The sequence below is a fragment of the Macrobrachium nipponense genome, chromosome 14 (assembly GCF_015104395.2).
Source record: "Macrobrachium nipponense isolate FS-2020 chromosome 14, ASM1510439v2, whole genome shotgun sequence".
In the NCBI taxonomy this organism is placed as follows: domain Eukaryota; kingdom Metazoa; phylum Arthropoda; class Malacostraca; order Decapoda; family Palaemonidae; genus Macrobrachium; species Macrobrachium nipponense.
In genome coordinates, this window is record NC_087207.1 from 76428194 (window position 1) to 76429406 (window position 1213).

The following is a 1213-nucleotide window of genomic DNA, read 5'->3' on the forward strand; positions in this document are numbered from 1 at the left end:
ATATATATATATATATATATATATATATATATATATATATATATATATATATATATATATATATATATATATATATATATATATATATATATATATATATATATATATGTTACAGTCAATATCTAAATCCAGACAATTTGAAAAGTGACTAATTTTTTCAGGCAGTTTGTGAATTGCCTGGTTCACCCAGTCAGTTTATAAATCAGCTAAAAATCGCAGACAATTTACACAAGTGACTAAAATTTTGATAGATTTTCTTGGCATATTGACTGAAATGATCCTGCTACGGGTCACAAATCCCCAACCCCGTCCGGCCGAGGAACGAACCCAGGTCCTTTTGTGTGTGTGTGTGTGTTTAACTAGCTGTTGCCCTCTCAGTGTGAGCTTAGAGCTTATTATTTCCTTAAGATATGGACTCATGTGAAGTAATGAGTAAAATTTTATTTTCTAAAACCTATGTAGCAATATATCAAAATTAAAAATAAAGTATAAAATGTGACATTTTAAATATTATATCAGTTTTTATTCTTACAATTCAAGCCAGATTGGCACCGACTATTGCACTTGTAACCTTCTTTGTAACATTTACAGCGATTTGTTTGACACTTTTTCTTGCCTACAGTACAGTTGCACTTAGCATAACCTTGACCACCAAACCTAGATGATTGCTGTACTGCCTGACGTAGTCCTACCTCCTTGTCTGCACTCACTTCACCAATACTATATACAGTTGCTGGCTACAAATATCAAATTGGCTCCTATGTAGCGCCCCTTAAGTATTCCATCTCTCATGCCTATTCGATACATGGCATTTTCGTTACGATCTAAGATAACACCGATAACATTTCGTGGATCACCTTTTCCTCGATCAACTAACGGGATGGGAATTGCCACGTTATCTCCTGGATTACCTGGGACATGTTCTACACGACTACGTTTGACTGACCAGCTGCTGCTCTGATGCGTTGAAGTGCTTTGTCTTCTTGGAGCTTATGAAGCCTTCCTTGAGGATTCTGGCCACAGGGTGGACTGTCTGGATAACCAGAGCCCTCTGATTAATAACAAAAGAAAACATTTAATAAATGGTGATAGACTTGCCATGTGGTTTGGAACTTAACCAAATTAGTTATCAGTTACCTTTTATAATTTTGTCTGCCGACTGTACATTTCTCGGGGTGATAATAAATTCCCCCTTCAGGTTCGGTCGGGCTTG